Source organism: Canis aureus, chromosome 26 (genome assembly GCF_053574225.1).
Source record: "Canis aureus isolate CA01 chromosome 26, VMU_Caureus_v.1.0, whole genome shotgun sequence".
Lineage (NCBI taxonomy): Eukaryota > Metazoa > Chordata > Mammalia > Carnivora > Canidae > Canis > Canis aureus.
This window is the reverse complement of record NC_135636.1, coordinates 5,381,092-5,402,577: the sequence shown is the minus strand read 5'-3', so window position 1 is coordinate 5,402,577 and position 21,486 is coordinate 5,381,092. Positions and strand designations below refer to the sequence as shown.

The window sequence follows — 21,486 nt, the reverse complement described above, 5'->3', positions numbered from 1 at the left end:
TAGGATTAGTGTTAGGTGGTTAAGTTTATTGGTTAGGGTAGGGTTTAGGATTTAATGTTAGTGTAAGTGTTAGGGGTGAGCGTTAGGGTTAGGGTTAGGAGTAGAGGGAGGGGTTGGGTTAGGGTTAGGGGTTATGGTTAGCGTTAGGGTTAGATTTATGGGTTAGGGTTAGGTTTAGGTTTAGGGTTGTTAGGGTTACTGTTAGGGTTGTTAGGGTTAGGGTGGTTTGGGTTAGGGTTTGGGTTAGGGTTTGGGTTAGGTGTTAGGGTTAGGGTTAGGGCTAGGGGATAGGCTTAGGGTTAGGGGTTTGGGTGTGGTTTGGTTTAGGGTTAGGGTTAGGTGTCACGGTTAGCGTTAGTGCTATGGGTAGGGTTAGGGTTAGGGGTTAGGGCTAGGGTTAGTGGTTAGGGATAGGGTTAGGGTTAGGAGTTAGTGTTAGCGTTAAGGGTTAGGGTTAGGTTTAGGGGTTAAGTTTAGTGTTAGGTGTTAGGGTTAGGGGTTAGGGTTAGTGTTAGGGTTAAGATGGTTCTTGGGCCCCTGGCTGGCTCTGTCGGTTAAGCATCTGACTCCTGTCCTCACCTCCGGTCCTGATCTCAGGGTCGTGAGTTCTAGCCCTAGGGTGGGCCATGGACAAGGCGTGGCGCCTACTTAAACAAACCAGACCCACGGGGGGTGGTCCCGGCATAATCTCAAGGAGCAGAACAGAGAGTCCAGAAAGAAATGTGCTCTGATACAACTGATTTTTTTAACTTACTTTAATTTAAACCCAATTAATTAACGTATAGTGTATTATACTTTCAGAGGAAGGGATCCCTGGGTGGCACAGTGGTTTGGCGCCTGCCTTTGGCCCAGGGCGCGATCCTGGAGATCCAGGATCGAATCCCACGTCAGGCTCCCGGTGCATGGAGCCTGCTTCTCCCTCTGCCTCTGTCTCTGCCTCTCTCTCTCACTGTGTGCCTATCATGAATAAATAAAAATTAAAAAAAAAAGTCTTATACTTTCAGAGGAAGAATTCAGGGGTTCACCAGTTGGAGATAGCAGCAGTGCTCATGACATCACGTGCCCTCCTTCATGCCGGTCCCCTGTTATCCACCCCCTCCAGCGACCCTCAGTTTGTTTCCTATGATTAAGAGTATTTCCTGCATCTCTTTTCATCTTGTTTTTCCTTCCCTTCACAGATGTTCATCTGCTTTGCTTCTTTAATTCCACCTATGAATGACACCACACGGTCATTCTCTTTCCCGACTGATTTATTTCACTTAACATGATCCCTCTAGTTCTATCCACATCATTGCAAATGGCAAGATTTCCTTCTCTTTGATAGCTGAGTACCATTCCTCTCTCTATGACCATCATCTATCTCCCATCCTCTTTATCCATCATCTGCCCAAGGGCACCGAGTCTCCTCCCACAGTGTGGCTACTGTGGACCCAGCTGCTGTGGACATTGGGGCACAGGTGTCCCGCCGTCTCACTGCATCTGTATCTTCGGAGTGAGTTCCAGGCCGTGCACCTGCTGGTCGCTGGGCAGCTCTATTTGTAACTTCCTGAGGAGCCTCCCCACTGTTTCCAGAGCGGCTGCACCAGCCCGGAGTCCCACCCACAGTGGAAGAGGGTTGAGTGAGTTTTGCAGGACGTGGTAAAAGTTTGGTCCACATTTCATTTCGTGTCCTATGGGCTCCAATTCATTGTCCTTAAGTATTTCTGGGGAAGCCAGGTTTTGGGCTCCATTTCAGCGCGACATTTCCGAAGCTCATAGGTCTCAGCTGGAGCCTGGAAGGAGGCAGGTGCAGTCCTGGCGTGGGGACGCTTCCTCCTGCACAGCCTCCTGCAGAGCCTGAGTGTCCCGCAGGGGGCGCCCGAGCCCAGGCCCGGACCAGGGGGCGCGCGTGCGCAGTAGGCCTCGTCCGCCTGCACTAACAGGAGCCCGTCTGCGCTCTGGAGGCCTGAGGAGGATGTGGGGACGCGTCCAAGCTGACAGGAGCCCCGGCCTCCTCAGGACCCGCTGGTAGGCTTCAGGACCATGTGGGGCTGCGTCCACGGTGACAGGAGCCCCTGGGCCGCCTCAGGACTCGCGGTGAGGCTTCCAGAGGATGTGGGGCCGCGTCCTTGTTGACAGGAGCCTGGTCTGCTAAGGACCCGTCGTGAGGCTTCAGGAAGATATGGGGCCGCGTCCTCGCTGACAGGAGCCCCTGGGCCTCCTCAGGACATGCGGGGAGGCTTCAGGAAGATGTGGCGCCGCATCCACTTTGGCAGGAGCTCCCATGCTCCTCAAGACCCAAGTTGAGGCTTCTGGAGGATGTGGGGCCGCATCCATGGTGACAGAAGCCCCGGCCTCCTCAGAACACATGGTGACCCTTCTGAAGGAGCGCCACGTCCACACAACAGGACACTGACCTCCTCAGGACCCCCGGTGTAGACTTCGGGAAATATGGGGATGCGTTCATGTAGACAGAAGACCCCAGCCTTGTCAGGGCCTGTGGTGAGGACTAAGAAAGATGTGGGTGCCGCATCCACACTGACAGGAGTCTCCGGCCTCCTCAGGACCCACTGTGAAGGTTTGGGAAGATTTGGGGCCACATCCATGCTGACAGGAGCCCCCAGCCTCCTCAGGTCTTATGGTGAGGCTTGAGGTAAATGTGGGGCCACATCAACACTAACAGGACCCCCATCCTCCTCAGGACCTGCACTTTGGCTTCGGGACATATGAGGCTGCGTCTATGCTGACAGGAGCCCACATCCTCCTCAGGACTCGGGGTGAGTTTTCGGGGGGATGTGGGGCCATGTCCAGGCTGACAGGAGCCCCCAGCCACCTGAGGACCTACTGTGAGGCTTCCAGAGGATGTGAGGCATAGTCCACAGTGACAGGAGACCTGGCATCCTCAGGACCCGCTATGACTCAGGAACATGTGGGGCAACATCCGCACTCACAGGAGCTCGGCTTCCTCAGGAACCCCTGGAGGACTCTGGAGGCGCCATTGGGGGCCACGTCCACATCTGAAGAGACCTCTCAGAACCACAGGGTAAGTGAATGGGTAGAATTATTGGTAGGGTCAGGTGAGGGGAGGCAGTTGGTGGTTAGGGTTAGGTTAGATGTTAGGGGTTACTGATTATGGTTATGGTTATGGATTAGAGGTTAGGGTGAGGGATAAGGGTAAGGGTCGGTGGTTAGGAATTAGATGGGGGTTAGGGATTAGGGAAAGGGGTTAGTGTTAGGGACAGGATTTAGAGTTAGGGTTAGGGTTTAGGCTTTAGGGATTAGGGCAGGAGGTTAGGAGTTGGGGTTAGGGTTATGGTGAGAGTTAGCGTTGGGCTTAGGTTTGCAGTTAGGGTTAGGGGTTAGGGTTAAGGGTTAGAGTTAAAGTTAGGGCTAGGTTTAGGGTTAGGGCGAGGGCTAGGGTTAGGATAGGGGTTAGGGCTAGGGTTAGGGTTAGTGTTTGGTTAGGGGTTAGGGTTAGGGTCAGGTCAGGGTCAGGGTCAGGGTACGGTTTTGGAAAAGGGTAAGAGATAGGGTTAGGGAGTGGGTTAGGGGTTAGTTTTAGGGTATGGGTTAGGGTACAGTTTGGGGTATGAGATAGGGTTAGTATTAGAGGGTTAGGGTTAGGGTACAGGTTAAGGTTAGGAATAGGATTTGAGTACATTAAGTTAAGGTTAGGGTTAGAGGCCAGGGTTAAGGAATTAGAATAGGTTTAGGAGTTAGGGTGAGGGTTGGCAGGAAGGTTCAGTGAATGTTTCGGTCTTGGGGTTTGTGTTTGGTTTTTGATTAGTGATAGGTCTTGTTTAAGGGTTAGGTTAACATTAGGCTTAAGTGTAGGGTTAGGGTTATGTCTGTGTATCGTTAGAGTTTGGGTCTTGGCATGTGCCTGCACTGGGACTCCTAGTATCTTCGGCAGTTTACTTTTATGCACTCTATTTAGGTTTTGGGTTCAAAGATAGCCTGACTCCACCAAATCAGTGGCCTCCCCAGAGAATCAAAATCCAGGCTTCTGCTGGGGTCAGAATAGACATGGCAGGCTTCTCCTGAGCTGAGCTAGGAGGGGATTTGTGGCTCTAAATACTCTTTATTTGGATTTTCAGTTGCCTTTCTGATTTTATCTCTTGTGCGCACATGTTTCATCAATACTACCAATTATTATTTTAAAGTTTACTTGAATTCCTGTTTGTAAACACAGTATGATATAGTTTCAGGTTTACCACATAGTGATTCAACCCTTGGATACAACGCCTGGTACTGGTCATGGTGCCCTCCACTATCCCCATCCCCTGATTCCCCATCCCCCCCACCTTCCTCTGGTATTTATTAGTTTATTCTCTGTGGTTAAGAGTGTGTTTCTTGGTTTGCTTCTCTCATCCCCCCCTCCGCCCCTTTGCCAGTTTCTTTGGATTCTTAAAATTCACATGTGAATGCAATTGTATGGTATTTGGTATCTGTCTTTCTCTGACTGGCTGAGTTCATTTAGCATAAGTCCTTTCCACTTCTCCCACGTCATTGTAAATGGCTTCATTTCATCCCTTCTGATGAACGAGCGATGTCACATGTGTGTGTGTGTATATTTACCACATCGTCTCTGCCCATTCATCTGTCGATGGACATCTGGGCTGTATCGACAGTTTGGCTGTTGTTGATAACGCTGCTACAAACACTGTGCTGCGAGTCCCTCTTCGAATCTACTAAACTACTTTTGTATCCTCGGGGTAAATACCTAGCTGTGCAATTTTGGAATCATAGGGTAGCTCTACTTTTAACTTCTTGAGGACCCTCCACACTGTTTTCCACGGTGGCTGCACCTGTTCGCATGCCCACCAGGAGTGTAGGGGGGCTCCCCCTTCTCCATAGCCTCACTAACACCTGTTGTTTCTTGTGTTGTTAATTTTCGCCATTCTGACAGCTGTCAGGTGACATCTCATTGTGGTTTCGGTTTGCATTCCCCTGATGATGGGTGACGCTGAGTGTCTTTCCGTGTGTCTGGCGGCCATCTGGATGTCTTGTCAGAGACAAAGTCCATTCATGTCTTCTGCCCATCTGCAGTTGGACAATTTGTGTTTAGGATGCTGAGATTTATATTTGCTTTATGTATTTTGGATACTAACTCTTTATTGGATGTGTTGTTTACAAATATCTCCTCTCATTTTATATGTTGCCTTTGAGCTTTGGTTGTTTCCTTCACTTTGCAGAAGTGCGGAATTTGATGAAGTCCCAATAGTATTTTTGCTTTTGTTTCCCTCGCCTCAGAGGCATATCTAGAAAGAAGATCCAATGGCCAATGTCAAAGACGCTGCTGCCTATTTTTTCTTCTTTTTATGGTTTCAGGTCTCACATTTAGGTCTTTCATCCATTTTGGATTTATATTTTGTATATATGGTGTAAGAAAGTGGTCCAGTTTCATTCTTCTGCATGTGGCTGCCTGGTTTTCCCAACACCATTTGTTCTTATCCTGGAGTCAGGGTTAGGGTTTGTTGAAGAGACTGTCTTTGTGCCATTGGATATTCCTTCCTGCATTATTGTCGATTAATGGATCATAGAGTTACAGGTTTGTATCTTGTTTCGGCTTTCCATTCTGTTCTGTTGATCTAAGCGTCTCCTGTTGGGAGATTCTTGATTGCTGATTCAATTTCTTTGCTGGTTATCTGTCTGTTCAAGTTTCTTATTTCTTCCTTTTTCATTTTTGCTATGTTATATATTACTAGGAATTGATCTATTTCTTCCAGGTTCTAGGTTGCTGGCATATAATTTTTCATAATGTTCTCTTATAAATGTTTGTATTTCTCTAGTGTTGGTTGTTATTTCTCTTTTCTCATTTGTGATTTTATTTGGGTCCTTTCTCATTTTTATTTTTCTTTTAAAAGATTTTATTTATGTATTCATGAGAGACACAGAGAGGCAAGGTATAAGCAGAGGAAAAATGAGGCTCCATGCGGGGAGCCTGATGTGGGACTTGATCCCCCAGGACCCCGGGATCATGACTTGAGCCAAAGCAGATGCTCAAACACTGAGGCACACAGGTGCCTTGCTGATTCATTTCCTTTGCTAGTTATGGGTCTGCTTACATTTTCTATTCTTCCTATGTCAGTTTTGCTCGTTTGCACATTTCAAGGGATTTGAACTTTTCTTCGAGGTATACCATTTGTTAGTGTATAATCTTTCATAGTATACCCTTATAATTCTATAAGAATAGAAAAGAGTAGAAAAGAATAAAATAGAAGAGAAAAGAAAAGAATAGAAAAGAATAGAATAGAATGGAATAGAAGAAAACGGATAGAATAGAAAAGACTGGAATAGAATAGAAAAGAATAGAAAAGAAAATAATAGAATAGAAAAGAATAGAGTGGAAAAGAAAAGAATAGAATAGAAAAGAAGAGAATAGAATAGAGTAGAATAGAATAGAAAAGAATAGAATAGAATACAAAAGAACAGAATAGAAAAGAATAGAACATAATAGAAAAGAATAGAATCGAACAGAAAAGAGTAGAATAGAATAGAACGGAAAAGAAGAACAGAAAAGAATAGAATAGAAAAGAATAGAATAGAAAAGAAGAGAATAGAAAAGATTGGAAAAGAATAGAAAGGATTGGAAAAGAATAGAAAAGAATGGAATAGAATAGAAAAGAATGGAATAAAAAGAGTAGAAGAGAAAAGAAAGATGAGAATAGAAAAGAACAGAATAGAATAGAAAACAATAGAATACAATAGAATTGAAAATAATAGAATAAAATAGATTAGAATAGAAAAGGATAGAATAGAATGGAAAAGAATAGAATAGAATAGAATACAAAAGATTAAAATAAAATAGAAAACAATAGAATAGAAAAGAATAAAATAGAATACAATAGAATAGAAAAGAATGGAATGGAATAGAATAGAATAGAATGGAGTAGAAAAGAATAGAATAGAATAGAAAAGAGTAGAATAGAATAGAATAAAATAGAATAGAATACAATAGAATAGAAAAGAATGGATAGAATAGAATAGAAAAGAATGGAATAGAGAAGAATAGAATAGAAAAGAAAAGAATAGAATGAATGGAATAGAAAAGAATAGAATACAATAGAATAAAATAGTATAGAATAGATTAGAATTGAAAAGAATAGAATAGAATAGAATAGAAAAGATTGGAATAGAATAGAAAAGAATGGAATAGAATAGAATAGAAAAGAATAGACAAGAATAGAATAGAATAGAATAGAATAGAATAGAATAGAATAGAATAGAATAGAAAATAATGGAGTATAATAGAAAAGAATAGAAGGGAAAAGAATAGAAAAGAATGGAATAGTAAGAATAGAATAGAAAGAATAGAATACAATAGAATGGAATAGAATAGAAGAGAATGGAATAGAATAGAAAAGAATGGAATAGAATGGAAAAGAATAGAATAGAATGGAATGGAATAGAATAGAATAGAATAGAATAGAAAAGAATCGAATCGAATCGAATAGAATAGAAAAGATTGGAATAGAAAAGATTGGAATAGTATAGAAAAATTGGAATAGAATAGAAAAGAATGGAATAGAATAGAAGAGAATGGAATAGAAAAGAATAGAATGAATAGAAAAGAATAGAATAGAATAGAATAGAACACAAAAGAATGAAGAGAATAGAAAAGAATGAATATAATAGAATAGATATGAAAAGAAAAGAATAGAATAGAATTGAAAAGAATAGAGAATAGAATAGAAAAAAACAGAATAGAATAGAATAGAAAAGAATAAAATAGAATTGAATAGAAAAGAATAGAATAGAATAGAATACAATAGAATCGGATAGTATAGAATAGAATAGGAAAGAAAAGTATAGAATAGAATAGAATAGAATTGAAAAGAATAGAATAGAAAAGAAAAGAATCGAATAGAATGGTATAGCAAAACTGGAATAGATTAGAAAAGAATGGAATAGAATAGAAAACAATAGAGTAGAATTGAAAAGAATAGAATGGAATAGAATAGAATAGAATAAAATAGAAAAGAATAGAATGAATAGAATAGAATAGAATAGAAATGAATAGAAAAGAATAGAATAGAAATGAATACAATAGAATACAATAGAATAGAAGAGAATAGAGTAGAACTGATTGGAATAGAATAGAAATGATTGAAATAGAATAGAAATGATTAGAATAGAATAGAAAAGAATGGAAGAATTTAAAAGAATGGAATAGAAAAGAATAGAAATGAAGAGAAAAAATAGAATAGAAAAGAATAGAGTATAATAGAATAGAATAGAATAGAAAAGAATAGAATGGAATTGAAGAATAGAAGAGAAAAGAATAGAAAACAATAGAATAGAAAATAATAGAATAGAATAGTGTAGAATACAAAATAATAGAATAGAATTGAAAAGAATAGAAAAGAATAGAATAGAATAGTGTAGAATACAAAATAATAGAATTGGAATCCCTGGGTGGTGCAGCGGTTTGGCACCTGCCTTTGGCCCAGGGCGCGATCCTGGAGACCCGGGATCGAATCCCATGTCAGGCTCCTGGTGCATGGGAGCCTGCTTCTCCCTCTGCCTGTGTCTCTGCTTCTCTTTCTCTCTCTGTGTGACTATCTTAATTAAATAAAAATTAAAAAAATAGAATAGAATTGAAAAGAATAGAATTGAAAAGAATAGAAAGAATAGAATAGAAAAGAATAGAATAGAAAAGAATAGAATAGAATAGGAATGAAAAGAATAGAATAGAATAGGTGAATAGAATAGAATAGAATAGAATGCTATAATTTAATTCAGGACATGTACAGTACCAATACATTTCTACTTTTTACTAAAGGAATATTTCTTGGTCACTTGCATTTTCTACATAGCACTGTCTTTTCTTGGACTTATCTAACTAACAAGAACTATTTTATTCTCAGGGGACTCTATGTGAATGGGTATCTTGTTGTCTTTTAATACATTTGTCTCCACTTATTCCAGTACATTTTTCTCTTGTAATTTTTTACATGTACCCTTATGACCATTATGTATTTTTAAGTAATAAAATAGTATTTGTTTAAAAAAGTCTCTTACTCTGAGCCTTGGTTTCCTCATGTGTAAAATGGGGATAATAATATATTCTTCACCTCAGAAATGTAGATATGGACCTGTCTCCTCAGGCAGGGGGAACAAAAGCAGAAATGAACTCCTGGGACTACAGGAAATCATTAACAAAATGAAAAGGCAATCCAATGACTGGGAGAAGATATTGGTAAACGACATATCTGATAAGGGATTAATATCCAAAATATATATACAGAACTTATACAACAACAAAACAAAACAAAACAAATAATCTGAAAATAATGGGAAGAGGACCTGAACAAACATTTCTCCAAAGACATATAGGTGGCGAACAGACACATGAGAAGTTACTCAACATAACATCAATCATCATAAAAGAAGTGCAAATCTGGACTACTATGAGATATCACCTCACATCTGTCACAATGGATAAAATAAAAATACAACAAATAAGAATTGAAAAGGGAATCCAAATAAAAAAACGAAAAAGAAAAATAGAAAAATAGAATAGAATAGAATAGAAAAGAATAGAGTGGAAAAGAATAGAATAGAATAGAATAGAAAAGAAAAGAATAGAATTGAAAAGAATAGAATAGTAGTAAAGAATAGAATAGAAAAGATTAGAATGGAAAAGAATAGAATAGAAAAGAAAGGATACAATAGAAAAGAATAAAAAATAAGTATTGAAAAGGGAATCCTCATAAAAAGTAGAAAAAGAAAAATAGAAAAATAGAAAAGAACAGAATAGAATAGAAAAGATTGGAATAAAATAGAAAAGAATGGAATAGAATAGAAAAGAATGGAATAGAATAGAAAAGAATGGAATAGAAAGAATAGAATGGAATAGAATTGAAAAGAAGAGAATAGAAGAAAATAGAAAAGAATAGAATAGAAAACAAAATAATAGAATAAAATGGAAAAGAATAGAAAAGAATAAAAGAGAATACAATAGAATAGAAAAGAAAAGAAGAGAATATAAAAGAACAGAATAAAATAGAATACAAAATATTAGAATAAAATAGAAAAGAATAGAGTAGAATAGAGTTGAGAAGAATAGAATTGAATAGAATACAGTAGAAAAGAATAGGATAGGATAGGATAGAATAGAAAAGAATGGAATCGAACAAAAGAGTAGAATAGAAAAGAATAGAATAGAATAAAAAATAGAAAAGAATAGAATAGAATAGACTACAGTAGAATAGAATAGAATAGAATAGAATAAAAAAGAATAGAATAGAAAAGAGGAGAATAGTATAGAAAAGAATAGAATAGCATAGGAAAGAAGAGAATAGAATGGAATGGAATAGAATAGAATAGAGTAGAAAAGAAAGGAATAGAATTGAAAAGAGTGGAATAGAAAAGAATGGAATAGAATAGAATAGATTAGAAAAGAATACAAAATAATAGAATAAATTAGAATAGAATAGAAAAAATAGAATAGAATTGAAAAGAATAGAATAGAATGGAAAAGAAAAGAATAGAAAAGAATAGAATAGGATAGGATAGAATAGTAAAGAATAGAATAGAAAAGAAAAGCATAGAAAAGAATAGAATAGAATAGTATAGTAAAGAATAGAATAGGAAAAAAAGAACAGAATAGAAAAGAGCAGAATAGCATAGAAAAGAAGAGAATAGAATAGAATAGATTAGAATACAATAGAAAAGAAAATATTAGAATAGAAAAGAATAGAATAGAGAGGAATTGAAAAGAAAAGAATAGAATAGAAAAGCATAGAATAGAATAGAAATGATTGGAATAGAATAGAAAAGAATGGAATAGAATAGAAAAGAATGGAATAGAATAGAAAAGAGTGAATAGAAAAGAAGAATAGAATAGAAAAGAATAGAATGAAAAGAATAGAGTAGAAAAGAATAGAAGAGAATAGAATAGAAAAGAATACAATAGAAAAGAATAGAATAAAAGAAAAAAGAATAAAATAGAAAAGAGTAGAATATAATAGAATAGAAAAGAATAGAATAGAAAATAAGACAATAGAATAGAATAGAGTAGAAAAGCATAGAATCAAAGAGAAAAGAGTAGAATAGAAAAGAATAGAATAGAATAAAAAGAATAGAATAGAAAAGAATAGAATGGAAAAGAATTGAATCGAATTGAATGGAATAGAATAAAATAGAAAAGAATCAAATCGAATGGAATAGAAAAGAATCGAATTGAATACAATACAATAGAAGAGAAAAGAATTGAATCGAATCTAATCAAAAAGAATAGAAAAGAATCAAATGGAATCGAATAGAAAAGAAAAGAATCAAATCGAATAGAATAGAAAAGAATCGAATCGAATCAAATTGAATCGAATCGAATCAAATTGAATAGAAAGGAACTGAATCGCATTGATTAGAATAGAATAGAACAGCAAAGCATAAATCGAATTGAATAGCATTGAATAGAATAGAATAGCAAAGAACTGAAAGGAATTGAAAAGAATACAATAGAATAGAAAGAATAGAAATGATTGGAATAGAATAGAAAAGAATGGAATAGAATAGAAAAGAATGGAATAGAAAAGAATAGAATACAATAGAATAGAATAGAATAGAAAAGAATAGAATACAAGAGAATTGAAAAGAATGCAATAGAAGAGAATAGAAAAGAATCCAATAGAATAGTATAGAAAAGAAAAGAATAGAATGGAATAGAATAGAAAAGAATTGAATAGAAAAGAGTAGAATAGAAAAGAAAAAAGAATAGAATAGAAAACAATAGAATAGAATAGGATAGAATAGAAAAGAATAGAGTAGAAAAGAATAGAATAGAGCAGAAAAGAATAGAATCGAACAGAAAAGAGTAGAATAGAATAGAATAAAAGAGAATAGAATAGAAATGAATAGAATAGAAAATAATAGAATAGAATACAAAATAACAGAATAGAAAAGAATAGAAGCCGGGCTCCTGTGAGTGCGGACGTGGTCCCATGTGTTCCTGAGTCATAGTCAGCGGGTCCTGAGGACACTGGGTCTCCTGTCACTGTGGACTATGCCTCACATCCTCTGGAAGCCTCACAGCAGGTCCTCAGGAGGCCGGGGGCTCCTGTCACCTTGGACATGACCCCACGTCCCCCAGAAAACTCACCGCGGGTCCTGAGGAGGCTGTGGGCTCCTCTCAGCATACACGCAGCCCCTTATGTCCCAAAGCCAAAGTGCAGGTCCTGAGGAAGACAGGGTTCCTGTCAGCATTGACGTGGCCCCACATTTTCCTCAAGCCTCACCATAAGACCTGAGGAGGCTGGGGGCTCCTGTCAGCATGGATGTGGCCCCAAATCTTCCCAAAACTTCACAGTGGGTCCTGAGGAGGCTGGAGACTCTTGTCACTGTGGATGCGACACCCACATTTTTCTTAGGCCTCACCACAGGCCCTGACAAGGCTGGTGTCTTCTGTCCGCATGGACGCATCCCCATATTTCCCCAAGTCTACACCAGGGGTCCTGAGGAAGTCAGCGTCCTGTTGTGTCCATGTGGCGCCAAGTCCTCCCAAAGCGTCGCTGAGGGTTCTTAGGAGGCCGGGGCTCCTGTAACCATGAATGTGGCCCCCACCTTCCAGAAGCCTCAACTTATGTCCTGAGGGGCCCGGGAGCTCCTGCCAGAGTGAACGCATCGCCACATCTTCCTGAAGTTTCCCCGCGGGTCCTGAGGCTGCTCAGGGGCTCCTGTCAGCGTGGGTGCGGGCCCCACAATTTCCTGAAAACTCCCCGCGGGTCCTGAGGTGCTCAGGGCTCCTGTCAGCGTGAATGTGGGCCCACATCTTCCTGAAGCCTCCCCGCGGGTCCTGAGGATGCCCAGGTGCTCCTGTCAGGGTGGATGTGGGCCCACATCTTCCTAAAGCCTCACGGTGGGTCCTGAGGAGAACGGGGTTCCTGTCAGCATGAATGTGGCTCAATTTCCCCCTGAAGACTCCCCGCGGGTCCTGAGGAGGCTGCAGCTCATCAGCATAGACGCATCCCTATGTCTTCCACAGGCCTCCCCAGCACAGGCTGGCTCCTGTTAGTGCAGGCAGAGGAGGCCTACTGCACATGCGCGTGCCATGGGCGGGGCCTGGTCTCCGGCACACCCTGCGGGATGCTCAGGCGCTACAGGAGGCTGTGCAGGAGGCAGCGGGTGCTCTAGGGGCCGCACCTGCCTCCTTTCAGGCTCCAGCTGGGGCCTGTTAGCTTCGGAAACATCTCACCGAAAAGGAGCCCAACACCCAGCTTCCCCAGAAATACTTAAGGACAAGTAATTGGAGCCCACAGGACGTGAAATGAAATGTGGACCAGACTTTTACCACATCCTGCAAAACTCACTCAACCCTCTTCCACTGTGGCTGGGACCGCGGGTTTGTGCAGCCGCCCTGGAAACAGTGTGGAGGCCCCTCAGGAATTTACAAATAGAGCTGACCTGCGACCAGCAGGTGAACGGCCTGGAGCTCACTCCGAAGATACAGATGCAGTGAGACTCGGGACACCTGCGCCCCAATGTCCACAGCAGCCGGGTCCACAGTAGCCACACTTTTGGAGGAGCCTCTGTGCCCTGAGGCAGATGATGGATAAAGAGGATGGGAGATAGATGATGGTCATAGAGAGAGGAATGGAACTCAGCTATCAAAGAGAAGGAAATCTTGCCATTTGCAATGATGTGGATAGAACTAAAGGGATCATATTAAGTGAAGTAAGTCACTCGGGAAAGAGAATGACCGTGTGGTTTCATTCATAGGTGGAATTAAAGAAGCAAAGCAGATGAGCAACTGTGAAGGGAAGGAAAAACAAATAAGATGAAAACAGATACAGGAAATACAGACTCTTAATGATAGGAAACAAATGAGGGTAGCTGGAGGGGGCGGATAACAGGGGACCGGCATGAAGCGTAGCGTACAGGCGGTCAGCATGTGGGAGGTTCAAGTCCTAAGCTCAATCCAAAGGAGTGTGCATGCCTTGGAGGCAGCTATCCGCTAGGCGCGAAACTGACAAGGCATACACTTGGTTCTCACTCCGCTACTCTCCCCCATACAAGGAAATGCTGTGGAAGCGAAACGTACAGGCAGTCAGAATGGAGGAGATACAGGCCATAAGCTCAACTCTCAGAAGTGTGTATGCTTTGCAGGCCGATGTCTGCCAGACACTTATCGAGGCGAGGTATACTCGAGCTGCACTCTAATTGAACAAGGACCTTGGCAATCGCTGTATTGAATTCAGATACATGTGAGTAGAGTCCTGACATTTCTACTCGCATTTCTCCTAGCTCTCCCAGCACCTCACTTAAGGATGTTAGCAGCTATGACTATGGGCAGGCAGGATGGGGGAGAGTCCTGCCCTGAGCTCAGCTCTCACAAGAGACCATGCCTAGAAGCCAGCTTTCAACTAGCTGCGTTCTAATGGCTGTGAGACCAAAGCAGTCTTCTTACTCAGGAGGTTCGAAGAATACCACTCTACTGCACCTGGAGACACCTCCTGGGCCTGCATTATTCCACTTGCGTCTCACAAGCTTCTGACAAACCTCTCTGGTGAAGATGTTCAAAACTCATTCTGCAGGCAGTGTGGAACTGTGAGGGACAGGGTGTGAGCTCAACTCTCGGAAGAGAGATGCTTTTGGACTCGGGGTTCAGCTAGCTTCTCACGTATGGAACTCAGTATGTAGCACCTAAGACAGGAATTACTAGGAAATCGCTGGATTGAGCTTGGAGGCACTAGTCTTGTGTGCCGGGACTTTCCACTTACCTCTCACAACACCTCAAACATGCATCGAGCTTAGGCCTGTTAGCAGCGAAGTGTACCTGCAGGCAGGATGTGGGAAGTACAGGCCATAAGCTCAACTCTCAAAAGTGTGTACACCTGGGAGGCAGATGTCTGCTACCCACTCGTACATGGGAGTTAGAAACTAGCTACCCTCTTGGAAGAAGGCCGTTTGAGATTGCTGTATTCAACTCAGATAATCGTGAGTACAGGCCTGAGACTTCCACATGCATTTCGCCTCCCTCTCCCAGCACCTAACATAAGGATATTAGCAGTTACGTCCACGGGCAGGCAGGATGCGGGAGGGTCCTGCCCTGAGCTCAGCTCTCAAAAGTAAGCATGCCTAGAAGCCAGCTTTCTACTAGCTCATTCTGATGGCCGTGAGAATGTAGCAGCATTGTAAATCGGGACGTTCCATGAATACCACTCTACTGCACCTGGAGACACAACCATTGAAGCCTGCAGCTGGCCCTTGAAGCCCATGAGTTTCTGACAAACATGTCTAGTGAGGATGTTCCTAACTGTATCTGCAGGCAGTGAGGAACTGGGAAGGACCTCGTTTCAGCTCATCTCCGAGAGGGAAGTTTCCCAGAGAGAGAGCTTTCAGCTAGGTAATCAGGTTTGGAAGTTAGTATGTAGCTCCCATCTGAGAGAGGAATTCCTCAGAAGTTGTGGATTGAACTAAGACACATTTGACTCTCACAAAACTTGCGTCCCATATTGAAAGAAATCCTTTGGGGATCCCTGGGTGGCGCAGTGGTTTAGCGCCTGCCTTTGGCCCAGGGCGCTATTCTGGAGACCCCGGATCGAGTCCCACATCGGGCTCCCGGTGCATGGAGCCTGCTTCTCCCTCTGCCTATGTCTCTGCCTCTCTCTCTCTCTCTCTCTATCATAAATAAATAAAAAAAAAGAAATCCTTTGGAAGCGAAGCGTACAGGCTGTCAGCATGTGGAGGTTCAAGTCCTAAGCTCAAACCATGGGAGTGTTCATGCCTTGGAGGCAGCTGTCCTCTAGGCGCGAAATTAACAAGGCAGACACTTGGTTCTCACTCCGCTACTCTCCCGCATACAACGAAATGCTGTTGAAGCGAAACGTACAGGCAGTCAGGATGGAGGAGGTACAGGCCATAAGCTCAACTCTCAGAAGTGTGTATGCTTTGCAGGCCGATGTCTGCCAGACACTTATCAAGGTGAGGTATACCCGAGCTACACTCTAATTGAACAAGGATGTTGGCAATCGCTGTATTGAACTCAGTACACGTGAGTACAGTCCTGACACTTCCACTTGCATTTTTCCAACCTCTCCCTGCACCTCACTTAAGGATGTTAGCAGCTATGACTATGGGCAGGCACGGTGCGGGAGGGTTCTGCCCTGAGCTCAGCTCTCACGAGAGAGCATGCCTAGAAGCCAGCTTTCAACTAGCTGCGTTCTAATGGCTGTGAGACCAAAGCAGTCTTCTTACTCAGGAGGTTTGAAGTACACCACTCTACTGCACCTGGAGACACCTCCTGGGCCTGCATTATTCTACTTTTGTCTCACAAGCTTCTGACAAACGTCTCCTGTGAAGATGTTCAAAACTCATTCTGCACGCAGTGTGGAACTGTGAGGGACTGGGTGTGAGCTCAACTCTCGGAATTGAATGCTTTTGGACACGGGGTTCAGCTACAGGGTTTGTAACTAAGTAGGTAGCACCTTTCTAAGAAAGGAATTACTAGGAAATCTATTGATTGAGCTTGGATGCACTAGTCTTGTGTGCCGGGACTTTCCACATACTTCTCACATCCCTTCAGTCATGCCTGGAGCCTAGGCCTGTTAGCAGCGAAATGTAGGATGTGAGAAGTACAGGCCATAAGTTCAACTCTCAAAAGTGTGTACGCCTGGGAGGCAGATGTCTGCTACCCACTCGTACATGGGAGTTAGAAACTAGCTACACTCTTTGAAGAAGGCCGTTTGAAATCGCTGTATTCAACTCAGATGATCGTGAGTACAGGCCTGAGACTTCCACATGCATTTCGCCACCCTCTCCCAGCACCTAACATAAGCATATTAGCAGTCACGTCTACACACAGGCAGGATGAGGGAGGGTCCTGCCCTGAGCATAGCTCTCAAAAGGAAGCATGCCTAGAAGCCAGCTTTCTACTAGCTCGTTCTGATGGCCTTGTGAACGTAGCAGCATTGTAAGGCTGTACGCTTACAATGAATACCGCTCTAATGCACCTGGAGACACAACCATTGAAGCCTGCAGCTGGCCCTTGCGTCCCATGAGCTTCTGAAGACATGTCTAGTGAGTACGTTCATAACTGCATCTGCAGGCAGTGTGGAACTGAGAAGGACCACGTGTCAGCTCATTTCGCAGAAGGAAATTCCCGAGAGAGAGATTTCAGCTAGGTACTCAGGTTTGGAAGTTAGTATGTAGCTCCCGCTGAGGGAGGAATTCCTAGGAAGTCACTGGATTGAACTAAGAGACACTTGCCTCTCGCAAAACTTGCATCCCGTATCGAACGAATTCCTTTGGAAGTGAAGCATACAGGCGGTCAGCATGTGGGAGGTACAGGCCATAATCTCAACTCTGAGAAGCGTGTATGCTTTGCAGGCAGCTGTCTGCTACCCACTCTTTTATGGGAGTTAGAACCTAGCTACACTTTAATTGAACAAGGCTGTTGGAAATCGCTGTATTAAACTCAGTTACACGTGACTACAAGCCTGAAACGTCTACATGCTTTTCACAACCTCTTCCAGCACCTAACATAAGGATGTTAGGACCTATGTCTACAGGCAGTCAGGTTGCGGGAGGGTCCTGCCCTCACCTCAACTCTCACAAGGAAGCATGTTTAGAAGCCAGCTTTCAACTAGCTGCATTCTTCTGGCCCTCAGAACGCAGCAGTATTCTAACTCAGGAGGTTCCAAGAATACCACTCTACTCCACCTGGAGACACCTTCCAGGCCTGCATTATTCCACTTGCGTCTCACAAGCTTCTGACAAGGGTCTCTGGTGAAGACGTTGGAAAGACATTCTGCAGGCAGTGTGGAACTGTGAGGGACTGCGTGTGAGCCCAACTCTCGAATGTAAGTTGCCGTTGGATGCAGGGTTCTATTAGCTACTATGGAACTTAGTATGTAGCACCAGTCTAAGACAGGAACTACTAGGAAATCGAGGGATTGAGCTTGGAGGCACTACACTTGTGGGCCTCACCTGGACGAGGTGACTGGTTCCCACCTGGGACTCACCTGGACCTGATAACTTTGCTCCACACTTTGGCCTCACCAGGCCCTGATGACTCTGGGCCCCCCACCTAGGCCTCAGTCTGGACCTGGTGACTGTGGTCCCCACCTGGGTCTCACCTGGACCTGGTGACTTTCGTTCCCACATGAACCACACCTGGACCTGGTGACTGTGGTGTCCTTCTAGCCTCACATTTACTTTGTGACTCCAGTCCCCACCAGGGCCTCCCCTGGATCTGGTGACTCTGGCCTGCAGGTTGGCCTCACCTGGACCTGGTGAGTGGGGTTGCCACCTGGGCCTCACCCATACCTGGTGAGTCAGGTCCCCACGTGGGGCTCACTTGGACCTGGTGAATCTGGCCCTTACCTGGTCTTCACCCGGACCTGGTGACTCTGGTCACCACATGGGCCTCATCTGAACCTGGTGAATCTGGTCCCCATCTGGGCCTCACCCAGTCCTGGTCACTTTGTTCCCCACCTGTACATGATTGCTGTGGACTCCTTCTTGGCCTCACCTGGAACTGGTGACTCTGATCCTATCTGGGCCTCACCCAGATCTGGTGACTCTGGTCCTCACCTGGGCATCATTGGGACCTGGTTACTCTGTTCCACACCTGAGCCTCACCTGGACATGATGATCTGCAACCTCTCTGGGCCATACCCTGACCTGATGACTCTTGTCCCCATGTGGATGTCACCTAACCAGGTGATTCTGGTACCCCTCTAGGCCTCAAGCAGACCTGGAGACCCTGGTCCTCAACTGGGCCTCAGCTGGACGTAGTGATTATGCTCCCCACCTGGGACTCATCTGGACCTGGTGATTCTGGTCTGCACCTGAGTCTACTCTGGATATGGTGAGTGTGGTCCCCACCTGGGCTTCACTTGTACCTGGTGACTCTGATCCCCATCTGGGCCTCACCTGGCCCTGTTGACCATGGTCCTCCACTGGGCATAATTGGGACCCGGTACTGTGTTCCACAACTGGACCTCACCTGGACCAGGTGACTCTGGTCCCCCTCTGGGTCTCAACCTGCCCTAGTGACTGTGAACCCCACTTTGGCCTAACTTGGTTGTGCTGACTCTGGTTGCCATTGAGCCTCACCTCGAACTGTTGACTCTGGTTCTTTCAAGGGCCTCCCCTGTATCTGGTGATCCTGGTTCCCATCTGGGTCTCACCTGGAGCTGGTGACTGTTGTCACCACCTGGGGCTCACCTGGACCTGGTTATTGTGCTCCACACCTGGGCCTCACGTAGACCTGTTGACCATGGTTCCCAGCAGGCCTCACATGGACCTGTTGCCTCTGTTCCCCACCTGGGCCTCACGTGTACCTGGTAACTCTGGTCCACACCTGGGCCTCATCTGGACCTGGTGACTCTGGTCCCCACCTGGGCTCCACCTGGATCTGGTGACTATGGTGCCCACCTGGACCTCTTCTGGACCTGGTGACTCTCTTTCCAACATGGACCTCACCTGGATCTGGTGACTCTGGTCCTCAGCTTGGCCTCACTGGACCTGGTGACTCTCGTCCCCACTGTGATCTAGCTCAGACCTGGTGAATCTTGTCCCCACCTAGGCCTCACCCAGACCTGGTGACTCTTATCCCCAGTTGTGCCTCAATTCGACCTGATGAATCTGGTACTCACGTGGGCCTCACATGGACCTGGGACTCAGCTGGATAGAGTGGCTCTGGTTCCCACATGGGGCTCAGCTGATACTGGTGACTGTGGTCTCCTTCTAGGCCTACCAGGACCTGGTGATTCTGATCCCCATCTGGGCCTTGCATGGCCCTAGTGACTCTGGTCCTCACCTAGTCATCATTGGGAACTGGATACTCTATTCCACACCTGGGCCTCACTTTGACCGGGGACCTCTGGTCCCACTCTGGGCCTCAAACTAAACTGGTTACTCTGGTTCCCCCTCTGGGCCTCACCCTTACCTGGTGACTCTGGTCCCCCCAAGGGCGTCACTTGGACCTGGTGAATCTGGTCCTTACCTGGTCCTCACCTGGACCTGGTGACTCTGGTCACCACCTGGGTCTCACCTGGACTTGGTAAATCTTGTTGCCACCTGGGACTCACCTGGATCTGGTGGCTCTGGTTCCCATATGGGCTCTCCAGGACCTGGTTCCTGTGGTCTCCTTCTGGCCTCAATGGAACAAAACGACTCTGATCCATATTTGGGCCTCGCCTGGACCTGGTGACTCTGGTACTTACCTGGGCGTCATTGGCACCTGGTTACTCTATTCTATACCTGGGCCTCACCTGGACCTGGTGACTCCCGTCACTCTCTGGACCTCACCCTGACCTGGTGACTGTGGTCCCACCTGGGCGTCACCTCCACAAGGTGACTGGTTCCCACAGGGACCTCACCTGGACCTGGTGAATCTGCTCCTCACATGGGCATCATGGGACCTGGTTACTCACTTCCACTTCGGGGCCTCACCTGGACCTAGTGACTCTCGTCCCCCTCCGGGCCTCACCCTTACCTGGTGACTCTGGTCCCTCCCTGTGCTTCACTTGGACCTGGTGAATCTGGTCATTACCTGGTCCTCACCAGGACCTGGTGACTCTGGTCACCACCTGGGTCTCACCTGAACATGCTGAATATTTTTTTAATAAAATAATTTTTATTGGTGTTCAATTTACCAACATACAGAATAACACCCAGTTCTCATCCCATCAACATCCCCCTCAGTGCCCGTCACCCACTCACCGCCACCCCCCGCCCTCCTCCCCTTCCACCACCCCTAGTTCTTTTCCCCGGGTTAGGAGTCTTTATGATCTGTCTCCCTTTCTGATATTTCCCACACATTTCTTCTCCCTTCCCTTATATTCCCTTTCACTTTTATTTATATTCCCCAAATGAATGAGAACATACAATGTTTGTCCTTCTCCGACTGACTTACTTCACTCAGCATAATACCCTCCAGTTCCATCCACGTTAAAGCAAATGGTGGGTATTTGTGGTTTCTAATGGCTGAGTAATATTCCATTGTATATATAAACCACATCTTCTTTATCCATTCATCTTTCGATGGACACCGAGGCTCCTTCCACAGTTTGGCTATTGTGGACATTGCTGCTAGAAACAGCAGGGTGCAGGTGTCCCGGCATTTCATTGCATCTGAATGATTGGGGTAAATCTCCAACAGTGCAATTACTGGGTCGTAGGGCAGGACTATTTTTAACTCTTTGAGGAACCTCCACACCATTTTCTGGTGTGGCTGCACCAGTTCACATTCCCACCAACAGTGTAAGAGGGTTCCCTTTTCTCCACAGCCTCTCCAACATTTGTGGTTTCCTGCCTTGTTAATTTTCCCCATTCTCACTGGTGTGAGGTGGTATCTCATTGTGGTTTTGATTTGTATTACCCTGATGGCCAGTGATGCAGAGCATTTTCTCATGTGCATGTTGGCCATGTCTATGTCTTCCTCTGTGAGATTTCTGTTCATGTCTCTTGCCCATTTCATGATTGGATTGTTTGTTTCTTTGGTGTTGAGTTTAATAAGTTCTTTATAGATCTTGGAAACTAGCCCTTTATCGAATA

General features: G+C 44.1%; 1 long non-coding RNA gene across 1 annotated transcript; it reads left to right on the top strand.

Moving 5' to 3' along the window:
• The first annotated feature begins 1,415 nt into the window (after nt 1-1,415).
• LOC144297807 (uncharacterized) lies at nt 1,416-20,580 on the top strand. Its single transcript, XR_013364665.1, has 2 exons — nt 1,416-3,022; nt 18,667-20,580. It is a non-coding gene; the product is annotated as an uncharacterized LOC144297807 (long non-coding RNA).
• Nucleotides 20,581-21,486: the final 906 nt, after the last annotated feature.